Below are 13,287 nucleotides of genomic sequence, written 5' to 3'. Positions count from 1 at the left end.
ATGCCACGTGGCAGATGGGTAATGCTGCAAACAGGAAGTCGGTCATGGCTAGAATTGTTAAGGCCCCTACTCTCAGAATAAGTCATTATTTGTTTTTTGAAGGGTCAAAACATACAAATTCTGCCACCTTCCCCAACAGATTCTGCTGGTACATTCAACCACGGTCTCAGTGGCAGTCTTCTACCCTTGTGCCACCTCATCATAGCTACCAATAAACACTCCCAAAAATTTTCACGTCTGACACCTGAGAAATGCAACGGGCAACAAAAAATTGAAGATGATTGTGTCATTAGCAAGCATAATAGCTTGTTAATTAGCACTTTCAAAATGGCAGACAGGCTGCTGATTTTCACGCCTGCTCATCTTCCATAATTCGAGAGATTGGTGTGATGACGTATTGCTGACACAACATTTTACATTTGTACAGATGGGTGGTGCACCTGATTTGCAAAACATAAAATCCAACCCATTGTCACAGTGGAGAAAGAGGCTCTGCAATCAAAGTATTTTGCTAAACACTGATGGACTCAATTCACCTCTTACCATCACTGCCTGCTTCCAAATATGCACTATGCTTCTGAAACATACATATAGTTTGTAAGTTATTAATTATAGATGAATTATAAATAGCTACAAAGAGCTGTGAACATGAAGCCAACCAACTTAATTAAAAATTAAATGAATAACATCCTCAATCAAAGTTGATCAGAGGAGATCAGGTTTATCAAGACTTGTATCTTAGGGATAAAAGCAAAAAAAACTGTGGATGCTGGAAATCCAAAACAAAAACAGAAACAGAAATACCTGGAAAAACTCAGCAGGTCTGGCAGCATCGGCGGAGAAGAGCACAGTTGACGTTTCAAGTCCTCATGACCCTTCAACAGAACTAAGTAAAAATAGGAAAGGGGTGAAATATAAGCTGGTTTTGGGGGGGGGGGGGGGCTGGCGTTTGTTGGGACAAGCAGCCAGTAGTAGGTGGAGATAACCAAAGATGTCACAGACAAAAGGACAAAGAGGTGTTGAAGGTGGTAATATTATCTAAAGGAATGTGCTAATTAAGAGTAGAAAGCAGGACAGACAAGGTACAGATAGCTCTAGTGGGGGTGGGGAGAAACAGAAATACCTAGAAAAACTAGAGCTATCTGTATCTTGTCTGTCCTGCTTTCTACTCTTAATTAGCACATTCCTTTAGATAATATCACCACCTTCAACACCTTTGTCCTTTTGTTTGTGACATCTTTTGGTTATCTCCACCTACTACTGGCTGCTTGTCCCAACATTCCACCCCCACCCCCCCCACCCTTAAATCAGTTTATATTTTACCCCTTTCCTATTTTTACTTAGTTCTGTTGAAGGGTCATGAGGATTCAAAACGCCAACTGTGCTCTTCTCCACCGAAGCTACCAGACCTGCTGAGTTTTTCCAGGTATTTCTGTTTCTGTTTTTGTTATGTATTTTAGGGAGTCTGGATTGATTTCCATTGTTTTAATTATCCCAAGGTAGCCTGGAATATTTGCCTATGCTCTAAGCTAAAGAAATGCCCCAATTATTGCAGCATTTAACAAAATAGATGCAGCTTTTCTGCAACTATGTATTCATTTTGTGAAAATTTGATAATTGCTGACAATTTCATGTGCTGAGCACTTGGGCCACTTACAGGTTGATGCATAAAATGAAAGTTCTAAGGAAAATGGTTTGGATCAATAGAAAACTTATAGCAACTGAGGCTGTGCTTTCTAAACACATTGTACCAGATTTGCACTAAGTGCGGTAGCAAGTGGGTAAAACGCCGTTTCCATGGCGGGCAGGCTCTCATTTGCCTACCATGCCATCACCTCGCCGCTCCATCATGCTATCTTTGGTCCAGCCGTGCGCACACATCTCAGACCTTCCAATCCATGACTGCTGCCGGGAAGATGTCCATGAAAAACAAAAAGACTACAGCCTCATGGTTTAATGACATGTCGCTGGAATGCCATTTGGATGTCGTGGAGGCCTGCCGTGATGTCCTCTACCCCAGTTTTGGCCGCAGGACAGGCAGCGGCATCACTAATCCAGCATGGCAGGTGCTGGCAGTGATGGTCAGTGCCAATGCTGCACAGAAGAGGTTGGCCACCCAATGCAGATAGAGGAGGATATGGCAACCATCACATCACTCTGGACTCACACACTCAAGCCCATCACACATTCACTGGCATCTCACTCACTGCTAGCTCAAGGAATATCACCGCTCATTTTCAGATACATACCCCCACAAGTCCATCTGGTGTCATCTCCTCAGGAGACTGCCTCCTCAGCCCTCACCATCTTGAGGTCACTTGCACAGATCAACATGCGCCCCCACACACACCATGGGATACCCTCCTTCCCCAGTACAGCTCTCATCCTGCAGCTTCTTCCCTTGCCTGAGGCCAATTCTCCCCGTTCCCCAAGCAAGCCCTAGCCCAGCAGCCATCGAAAAGCCACCCACATATGCCTGATCTGGTAGGTAGAGACCTACCCGTGAGCTGCCCTAAAAGTGATGTGCTGCTGTCTGTGAAGCCTGGCGCTGATGACTGTGAGTGCTGACTGAAACAAGGCGGGCAAACAATCCTTGAAGTCCTGAGCGAAGTGCAGCCCACCAGGTGCACATCACTTATGTGCTGTTGCAAAACATGTCAGCGTGTTTTCACGTTGACATGGGCGGACAATCTAGTGAGGGGGGGGAGATGAGTCCAGCGGACTGACCTCATAATGATATGCTGATGTATTACAATGAAGTTCCTGATGGCAGGATATGCAGCTCGCCATCAGCAGGCTCAGCAGACAGTCGCAAACTGGTTTCACATTATCGTGAAACTGATCACACCATAGAGTTCGCTCATGCCATCGGACACGCCCGACACTGGCAGATACAGAAAATCCCCACCAATATCCAATCAATACAAATATAGATACTTAAATACATTTCATCTTTTTCAAATAAACTTTAAGGAATATCGTGGGATGATTTTCCTCTCACCATTGCTTGGTAATTTGAATCTGGCGCCAAACCAAGGTGTTACAATTCCTGTAGAGACCAATAACTTTAAAAAAAATGACGGACTGGAAGGATGACATGACAAGATGTCAAGTTTTAGCATTTTTCTGTAATAAACAAACTAAAAGCAACATCTAAATACCATTCAGTAGGCAACTCATACTCTCAACTATAGAAAAGCTTTCCCATTTAACTTTTAGAATGACCAAAAATCCCCCTCCATGGTTATACTTTACTCAACACTTCACTCTCCCGGAACCAGTCCAAAGCTATTCTCAGCTCCCGATGACTTGCTTCCTTTTCCCTTCCTCAGCCTGATAACTTCTAATCCCTGAACTTACTTTTGCAGTAAGGTTTACTCTAGAGAACCCTCCCTCTAGCCAAATCTAGGCAAATGTTTCAGCCTTGCTCAAATCCTTACAAATTTAGTCTCTTCATTCTGAGCATGAGCTCCCACCCACATTCTACGTGGTGAACAATAGGGTCTGGCTGCCTCAATCTCGCTGCTCTCTCTCTCTCAGATTCTTGCAGACCGACCTGTCTGAGAGGTTCAGAGATATCTTTAGAATAATCTTGTGATCCTATACTAGATTGGCTTAATCTTGTAATCCTATACTATGGGCTCTTCCCCTGTCAAAGACCATCTCCATGGCAACGTGAATCATATGGGCCTTACATCCAGATGGAAATGCTAGTTAGTTATCCTCTAGACCCCCAGCTTCATTCTATCTTGGAATTAAATAGCCAATTTAAAGTATAGTCATTTGCAAAACAGTACATTCCTAGTGTCTCTCTGTGATTGGAGACTAGCTACTGTCAGCACAACTGCCCTGGTCATTGTTCACACGTGTGAATATCTTGCTTCGTCTTCCCAGTAACACAACCTGGAACCGCCCCCCTTAGCCTTTAACAACCAAGATACCCAAGCTTGTTTTCGGGCAGAATTCAAAACAGGTCACATGACTTCTTCATTCCTTCACATTGCACTAAATCAAATACTTAGCCCCAAAAGATACAAACCTCATAATTGTTACAAAGGGAATCACCAGGCATTAAACAACTGTGATATCATCAAGCAGGGTGACAGTCAATCACTTGCTGTTTTTTTTTACAGGTAACAAACCAAGATGCAAAAAGCACTGATTATCATTCACTTTTAATTAATCTTATTGACCTTGATTCTCTTCCTGTGCCTTCCTTTGTCTGTTTCCATAGCTAGTTAGCCCGTTAACAGAGGCTAGAAGCTTGAGGGGTGCCACTCCACATCAAGCATGGCTGACCAGGAATCTCTTCCGCTCTTACCACCTGCCATGTGTGTATTGGAAGGATTTGCAGGTTGATAATCAATCTCTTCAGCCACGCTGTTAATGCACCTTCCATGCCCATCAAGTCCTGGAGTGGGACTCAAACCCACAGCTTCTGGCTCAGAGGCAGGGGCGCTACCCACTGTGCCACAAAATCCTAATTAAATCTTACAGTGAGTGAAATAAATGATTGGGACATACATCAGGGATTAAGGTTGAAGCTGAAATAACATAGATGAACTTCTTTAAAAATAAGATTATCATAAAGGAGAAATTTGGCATTCCACAAAATATAAAGTTCGTTTTCCAGAGCCAGAGAGGTTTTTCAGCAGTAATCATGAACTTAGTATGCCCTTAAAAACCTAGTTACACCTAATTCAACAAGTTGAAACTCTTTCAATTTTTTTTTACATGAGAATAATAGTGTAAAAGAGCAAGTCCTTTTCAGTTCAATGACCTCTACTTGGTTTCAGACTTGCAGTCTTCAGGGAGAAGCGTAGAGTCACTGGCAGCAAGTTCTGAACATCCACCTGTAACAGTGCATGTGCAGATTCCAGAAGCTATAGTCAGTTTAAGATAACGGTGACAATTTCACTATTATTATTACTGCAAAATCTGGGCCTACACCTGAAGTAGTTAAGAAGAAACAATGAAGATGATTACAGAGATAAGGAACTAAGGGTCTGCAAACTGTTAAAGAGTTTCTTTTTGGAAAGGACACTATATAAAACAGTTCATTCTACAGGGTTTTGAGGAAAACCATGGAATACATCAGAACAAGACGCTGGAGGAAAAGAATATTTGTTTTCTCCCCGAGGCAAATAGTCCGATAATCCTTTGGGCAGAATTTTTTGATCCCGCCAAGGCAACATTGATGGTAAGACCGAGAGAATAGTAGGACAGGAGACCGTCAGGTCGGTGGGCCAACGAGTTCCTGCCTCTGGCCGACATTGTCAGAGGTGGGACGGAAGCAGCAAGGACTACTCACCCGGCAGCAGCGGGTAACCAATTTGCACATGTAGGTGTCCAATTATGGGAAGACTAGGGATGCTGCTTGGATCTTCCTGAGGCCAAAGCCCATCTGGTGCCTGGAGGCAGCTTACCGTTGACAGGATGGAAGCTGTCTATACTTAACCACACCAGAGCCACAGGAACCATTGGGCTACAGCTGCAGCCACAGGCCATTCTTTGGAGCGGTCTCCCTTCAGAGGGCACCTCAAGACAGGGGCACCCTCCAGACTTCCTTTCTACAGTAGCAGCATCTACCTCGCCAGTGGGGCTGCAAGCCCTTCACCATCCTTAATTGGGCATTAAGCAAGCAGATGACCAATTAAGAGACCGCCTTGCAGAAGATCACGCTAGCAGGAGCGCTGCCAGTAAGCACATGTTTGGGACACAGAAATGATCTTGATCTGCAATTATTTTTAAAGTTAAAATTCAGCCCAATGTATATGATCTGCCTTGAGTCATACTTGCTAGATAGAAAAAGGCTGTATGAAAAGTTATCCTATGGACAGAATTTAATCAGTGGCGTGCCGTTCCCAACAGCAGAACTGGAAGAAGGTGCCACTTCGGCTTGTATGTCGGAAGCCAGCACCCAATCGACTCATAGGAAAATTTAAAGGGCCTGCAGCGGGCATGTGAAACGTGTAAATGTGTGGTGGGGTGGGTTTCCATTCAAGGAGCCTGCCATCAGGTTACTGTTCAGCAGGTGGGGGCAGACTATAAAAGAGCTGCCAGGACAAGCAGGGAGGCTCTGCATCAAGGACATAGGTTGCACGTCAGTTTGTTTTGCAGGTTACTGCAATTTTCTTTCCAACCCTTCACAACCCTCAGCCAGCTTCAAATTTCTCCCCCATCACTCCTCCCTCGTTAAAACCCACTGTCCATGGACCCCACCCTCCATTACCTCAAAGCCAACAACATGTCAAAGCAAAGACATAGACCAGCTCCACAGTTCAGCGACACCTCCCTGTACATTCTCCTCCAGGCCATCAGGGAACAATGGGAGGTGCCCATCCGAGTAATGGTAACTGGAGAGCATCCCATCTGACAAAAGTGGCCTGGACAGAGATCACGGGGTGAGCAACTGTGGACTCTGTGAGACATTGAAGAAAATGTGGGCTCTGCAGACACTCTTTTATTTGCAGTATCCACGAGATTAGCTGAGATTATATTGCATGGCACAAGTGAACCGCCTTATGTGAAGTCAGTGACCTGTAAAGATGCAACAGGTTCTGAGATTGTGGTCATTATAAGCTGCTTGATGTGCACCCAATGGCACATCAGTTGTGCTGGGTAACAGGCTTCTGTTGTGAGTGTGTGACAGAGGTGCCACTCCCCTTGTTATTCTAGGTGGTAGAGGATGCAGGTTCAGAGGTTCCTCCTTGGGTGGTGGGGAGAGGCTGGCAGGGGTTGGTAGATGAGCCAAGCAGGCAAACCTATCTGGTGATGGGACAATGGTCATGCAGGTTCCTCAATGTTGGCCAAATCTTGTATATATGAGATTGTCCCCGGTATCCCTGGTACATCTCTCCATGGCTCACGCACATTCATATCCTTGTCCTGAGGCTCAACCCCTTCGTCCTCATCTGAGGAGGAATGTTGCTCCTCCCTGTCATCCTGATGCAAACATTGCATGGCCACATTGTGCACTGCACAATGTACCATGACTATCTGTGAAACCCTGTGTGGTATGTACTGCAGAGCCCCCACCTCCGGACCTGCCAAAGCAGTAGAAGCTCCTTTTCAACATGCCAATGGTCTGTTCGATGATGACTCCAGTGCAGGTGTAGACTGTGTCGTAGCGCTCTTCTGCTGCGCTATGGGGATGCCTCATTTATGTCATCAACCAGGTCCAGAGGGGATAGCCCTTGTCACCCAGGATCTAGTCATCAATCTGGGCAGGGGCCTTGAAAAGCTCAGGAAGCTCTGAGCTCTGCAAGACATATTGAGTCAAGACAACTCCCTGGGAAATGAGCACAGGCCTATGGTCACAAATTAGTTTCGAAAGTGAAATCCCTTGCACATATGCCACTGGCTGTCCCAAGGGAAATGTAATGGCGCATGAGTACAATCAATTACCCCTTGCACTCTAGGGAAACGAATGATGGCCACGAAGCCATTGGCTTGATCCCTGACTGTCATCATCTGTGGTGAGCCTGATGAACTCAATGGCACGATGGAAGAGGTCGATCATTGGTCACCTCTTTCATGCCCCTGTGTGTGTGAGACAGCCTGCGAAATGCCACACTTCACCTATGGAGCCCTGGAAGCAGCCAGTGGAGAAAAAGTTGAGCAATGCAATCACCTTGAGGTCCACAGGTGGGGTTACCACCAATTCCATGTGGCTGCAGGTCTCGCTGCAGGATCCTGCATATTTTGGCGATCGCTTCCTGGGACATCCTCAGGCATCCCTAGCATTGCCTCTCAGACATCTGGAGATAGTTTATCCACATCTTGAAGATGTGCTGCCATGCCAGTAACCTTCTCCAATTCCTTCCCTGGATGGCTGCCTCCTGACCATCCTCCCTGTCTGGTGCTGTCAGCTGCTAGCCTCGTAGCCTCAGCAGTTCACTGGTAAAAGCCCTCTTCTGTCCTCTCTTTCTGCTGCCGAGGTTGTAGGAAGACTGGATGTATGAGACCCATAGGTGTTACACCAGGTGAACCTTGTGAAAAAGGCGGACCATGATATAAGTACATGTGTTCATGAATTCCATTCATACAGCTGCTGAGCAGTGAGATTTTCCAATCCTCCCATTGTTCACACCCAAAACTCCACCCAGCCCACACTGGCATCCTCCCAGTTGGATCTGCACTCATGGCAGCTACAGGTTATGATTCCAAAAATGGTGACCTTTAGCGTTAGAGCATGGCTTTGCAACCCATGGTCCTCCAACTTCATCCCTGTCACCTTCAACTTTGCCCCATCATCCTTGACCCTCTCAAAATGACTGCGCGGCTTCCCTCTGTAACCCTTGAACCACACTTCCCCCCACACTGCAACCATGCTGAACCCTGTCATCGTGGAAGTTGTCATGCCATCTCTCCCCATTGAGCCTACCCAACTTCGTCAAGATTTCTCCCCTGTTCCTACACCCTCCCCGCATCATCCTTAAAGTTTTTTCATTAGATCCTGTGATCTGCCCTATGAGACCTTTTATATATCCCCACCTCAGATTGGACTTGCCCGCCCACCCACCCCCCCTAGCAAATCAACCTCCTCTCTGTGACAGTAAACATACCCTCTACCAGCCAGCACTCTGAATTTTACACAAAGGATCCACATGTGAACAGTACTGACACAGCCCTTTAGGCCCCTCCTTTTCTTTCACTACACTGACTGGACCCACACCCCCACCGCACCCAATGTGCCAGACCTTTCCCACTGTGCACTTGTACATCCCGACCCCAACCTGTGTCCTCGCTCAGCGCTCTCATCCACTCCTCCATGCCCCTGCCCAAACCCTCTCACTTGCCCTCACCCTGGCTTGCCCTGCCAGTCCCGGTCCTCCATGCAAGCTTCCATTCTCCTGCTCCCCTCTCTTGTGCTGCAAAGTTCAACAAAGACAATAACCACTCACCTCAGATACCAACTGCACACAACCAACTGGTGCATGCCACCTTTAAACGAACATGAACCAGGTGTCACAAGTTTCACTTTCACCACCGACTTAATCTTAAAGGTAGGGCACAAGTTCAAAAAATGTTACTATAATGAGTATTCATGGCATGCATGGTATTACAAGCAGGAACCCACCATGAGACAGTGTAGGCCTAACCCACCACTGACTTAATCTCTGCACCTTAACCTGCTATCGGAATTTCAACATTTCGCCTCCCACCTGATTAACTCAACCCACTGCCACATTTCCCACTCCAAGTTGTCTTCACCATACACAGACGAAAATGACAGGAAAGCAGCAGTCGTCCCTTGGACATCCAAGGCCCACCCTGTGGTTATAAATGTACGTCCAGCATGGCTACCTTGAACAGGTGGAACACAGGTCAGGATCCTATGTTGTTTGCATATGAATAAGGCAGCGGGTACACCCACATGTTCTGACCATTTGTCCCAGGTGGCAAGTGGCCTAATTAGTGATCTTTAAATGGGCTGCTGGAGTCTGCTGCAAATATGGTCTGTAATATTTCTGGCAGGAAAAATAACTGTGGTCTGCTGCTGAAGGTTTGAGTGGAAAGGGCAGACATACCTCTGGCCATTTTGGACAATTTTAAAAGTTGGCCTATTGTCAGAATGCCTCACTTAATTTTTCCTTCTTACTGTAATCGTCAGGCTTTTAAAACCCATGCTCTGATCATCTTCATCTTGACGTACATTGTCTTCTGCCCTACTCTTTGCAACATTGGTGGTGTCTTACAATACATGACTTTGCTTTTTACCATTAGAAAAAACATTCCAAATATAATTATGGGTTAAAGGCACCATTTAACATGAAATGAAATTAGTGATCACAAACTAGCTTTATGTCTAGAAGATTTAGTTTTGCAACAGAGTAATTCACCTTTGAAAGTCTTTGCCTTTTAAATTCAGAGCCAGGGCTTACAGGGGATAGCTAAACATATCAGTGTTATGACATTTATTTTTCAAATATAACCAGCTTTCCACTTTCATTAATAAAATTCCTTCCTTGTTATTTCAGTCACTCATCAACATCATGTGTGCTCTGCCTGAAGGCAGGTCCTTGGCTCATTATAGTCTTTCCATATCTCACTGTCCTGTGCCAGTCTTTTCACTCACCAATAACTTCGTTCAATTTTCAAGCTGTCCAGCATTGATAGTCTCTCCTTTCTTCTTTTTTTCCTTGACATCTTCCCTCCATAACATCTCTTGTAAGTCCATTTCCTTTTAAGATATAAACGTATGAATCAGGAGCAGTAGGCGGCCATTGGCCCCTTGAGCCTGCTCCACCATTCGATAAGATCATGGCTGATGTGATTGTGGCCCTTAAATAAGGAGGCCAAGACTGTTCATAGTACTCCAGATGTGGTCTCACCAATGGCCTGTACAACTGTAGCGAAATATCCCTACTTTTATATTCCATTCCACTTGCAATAAAAAACAATTCATTTGCCTTCCTAATCACTTATTGTATGTACATAGTAACTTTTTGTGATTCATGTACCAGGACACCCAGATCCCTCTGTATCTCAGAGTTCTGCATTCACTCTCCATTTAAATAATATGCTGCATTTCTACTCTTCCTGCCAAAGTGGACAAGTTGACATTTTTCTACAGTATGCTCCATCTGCCAATTTTTTCCCACTTGCTTAACCTTTCTTTGTGTCATCAGCAAATTTAGCAACCATGCATTCAGACCCATCACCCATGTCTTTGATGTAGATTGTAAAAAGTTGAGGCCCCAGCACAGATCCCTGTGGCACTCCACTTGTTACATCTTGCCAACCTGAAAATGACCCAGTTATGCTTATTCTCTGTTTCCTGTTTGTCAAATGCCTTTTGGTTTTTAACATTGCTTGTTACTTCCTCAAATAACTCTAATAAATTAGTCAAACACTATTTCCCTTTCACAAAATACTGTTGACTCTGTCTGATTGGATTAAAATTTTCTTACTGCCCTACTATAACTGCCTTAGTAATGGATTCCAACATTTTCCTTATGACAGATATTAAGCTAACTGGCCGATAATTTCTTGCTTTCTGCCTCCCTCCTGTTTTGAATAGAGGAGCTATATTCGCTATTTTCCAATGAGATGGAGCCTTTCCAGAATCTAGGGAATTTTGGAGAATTTGCACCCTACCAATACTCCATTCCTAATTACATTCAGCAAATTCCTTTGTTTATTCCCTCTTCACAAGCCCTTCGTCGTTTGTTACATTATCTATCCAACTGGTCCTGTCCATTCTCAAGTAAGGTTAGGAATTCTTTGTGCGGTAATTTGTTGTCATGAATTCACAATTTATGACCCCTAGGGCACATCATGGGTAGAGTCCCAATGCATAGGGCAGTATTTAATGAAAGGGACAGGGGTCTCCCCTGCTGGCTGGAGAGCTAGCTAGAACTCCACGTTGTCTCTTTTAGGGAAAGCCTGCCATATTAAGTGCCACTCAGGCATAGCTTTGCTCCCCACATAGCAAGCCCCTGCCCACCATTGGGTTAATACCAGTGGTAGCAGGATGCAGCTCTGAAGTGGGCATTAATTGCCACCAAACTCACCAAGGGGGAAGGCATTGAATTCTGCTTTCTATTTCTAGCACAATTTTTTGTTAATTGAACAGCACTTAGTCAATCCAGAATAAAGTCACAGCTCCCCTTTAAAGAAAACACGTTGAGTAACGAAGCTGTACGAAATGAATTCAAGTGCGTCTCAGCTTTGAATACTCATTTCCCATGGACAGTGGCAAGACTCAACTTAATTTGCTCTTGCTTTAGGGAACACTTCAGTAAGCACTTCAGAAAGAAGAACATCTTCTGCTGTCGAGTGTTTGGAAGAAATGCACAGGGGAACAAATAAAAGCATTGCTGGTGAAATCTGTCATGGTGCCAGGTGCTGTCCTAGCTAGGCACTCAAACATACTCAGCTGTCTCTGAACACTGGGTGATGCCATGTTAGCAATGCACTGCAGGCAGTAATGCTGTCAACGGAAAATGGCTTATCGCTCAAGGGACAGAAAAGAAATCGCTTGTACACTCGATACTTAGAAAGCAGATTCCTAATCAGTTTCCTATATTAGTAATTATTGGCCTGAGTAAATGAATTGGATTCAATCTGCCCCTACTAACCAACTATTTCAAAACCTATTTTTTCTCCGCCAGGGGACTAGGCTGAACAATTCGTCTCTTTGGCATAAGTTAAAAGAAAACAAAACATGGCTTCCTGCCCCTAATTGCTACCCAACAACCCCGATTGGAGGCCAGCAGGTCAGAAGGCAATTGACAGCAGGATCAGATTCAGGTCTAGAGCCCTCCATTGTTAAATAGTCAGCCAATGGCACTCAATAGCAAGTAACAGTGAGGAACTGGAGGGTCCCTGACATTCATGGGAACTGATATAAAAGCAAAATACTGCGGATGCTGGAAATCTGAATCAAAAACAGAAAATGCTGGAAAAACTCAGCAGGTCTGACAGCATCTGTGGAGAAAGAAACAGAATTAACGTTTTGAGTCCATATAACCCTTCTTCAGAGCTCTGTTATCATTTTAGTAAGTGTATTACAGCATGAACTACAGGAGGCCTCACAGATTTGTTGATTAATCCTTTGAAAAGAGAGGACGGTTAATTTTACATCAGACGGTTACAGAACTTCAAGCAGATACAAACAAAAAATAATAGACTTTGTGTAAACTGACAGAAAACCTTATGTATCCTTTGTAAACCTACATAGGATGCCTATAATAAGTTTCTATTCGGAACATGAGTTGACTTTTCCAAGAAGAAATGGCAACATGATGGAAGCCAAAAGCCTCATTTTGTGTGGCACTTATTGTGCCAGCAAATGTCAGGAAGTCAGCATCTTTCAGAACAATGCAGCAGTAATCTGAGCTGAATATAGGAATGCAGTACAGGTTTAACCAGGCTGATAGCTCACTGTTTTAAGTTTAGCCAAATACCAGGAACTATCACAGTTTACAGCCAGCAATAAAAATGTCATTATTATAATTGCATGGTTTCTCATAGAAACATAACTATCATGTTACTGAAAGAAATATAGGGAACATGGTTTTTTACTCAAAAAACGCTAAAGCCATGATGGCAGATAAAAAATCACCATTGCCACTTTTAGAATAGCACGTTTTATAGCTGGATGGAAAATTCCTTAGGGCAGGATTTTTCATATGACAGGTGGGGGCGAGCAGGGAGCTGATCGCCACCCACAATCGGCTCCATACCACCAGTTACGCGGGCGGGCCAGTTAAGGCCTGCCCAGCGTAATACGCAGCCAGTAGCGCTCAGGGAGAAGGGAGAGTCGGGGCCAGTGCTCTT

At 44.6% G+C, this 13,287-nt stretch overlaps 1 protein-coding gene across 1 annotated transcript in view; it reads right to left on the bottom strand.

The window, feature by feature from the left end:
• The window catches only part of sacs (sacsin molecular chaperone), a 123,291-nt gene that overhangs the window by 15,676 nt on the left and 94,328 nt on the right, over nucleotides 1-13,287 (bottom strand). The window lies entirely within an intron of this gene.

This window comes from Carcharodon carcharias, chromosome 11 (genome assembly GCF_017639515.1).
Source record: "Carcharodon carcharias isolate sCarCar2 chromosome 11, sCarCar2.pri, whole genome shotgun sequence".
Lineage (NCBI taxonomy): Eukaryota > Metazoa > Chordata > Chondrichthyes > Lamniformes > Lamnidae > Carcharodon > Carcharodon carcharias.
The sequence above is the reverse complement of the archived record's forward strand: the minus strand, read 5'-3'. Positions and strand labels throughout refer to the sequence as shown.